Source organism: Apis dorsata, unplaced genomic scaffold, assembly GCF_000469605.1.
Source record: "Apis dorsata unplaced genomic scaffold, Apis dorsata 1.3 scaffold_249, whole genome shotgun sequence".
NCBI classification, from domain to species: domain Eukaryota; kingdom Metazoa; phylum Arthropoda; class Insecta; order Hymenoptera; family Apidae; genus Apis; species Apis dorsata.
The window spans coordinates 434,401-434,603 of record NW_006263528.1 but is presented as its reverse complement, the minus strand read 5'-3'; the positions used below and the strand labels follow the sequence as shown (position 1 = coordinate 434,603).

Here is a 203-nt window from a genome sequence, read left to right as displayed (position 1 = left end):
GTTACGATATCTCCTCGTTTCAGAAAAGAACAACAAATTATTCTCTTTACAGACCACTTGTACAGCCACCATAACTTTTTTTCAGTCGTAACAACGGTTTCGCCATTCGTTAAGGATTTTCATTAGCGTCCATTGTTCAAATCTCGCGCACGATTATCGTATAATATCCGTTTCTCATTACGATTCCATTCAAAAATGACTTG

The 203-nt window shown here is 36.9% G+C and overlaps 1 protein-coding gene across 1 annotated transcript in view; it reads right to left on the bottom strand.

Annotated features, from left to right (window-relative positions):
* The window catches only part of LOC102681902 (ATP-dependent RNA helicase DHX33), a gene marked incomplete at its 3' end in the record, with an annotated part of 8,652 nt that overhangs the window by 3,824 nt on the left and 4,625 nt on the right, over positions 1-203 (bottom strand). The gene's annotated exons all lie outside the window — the stretch shown is intronic.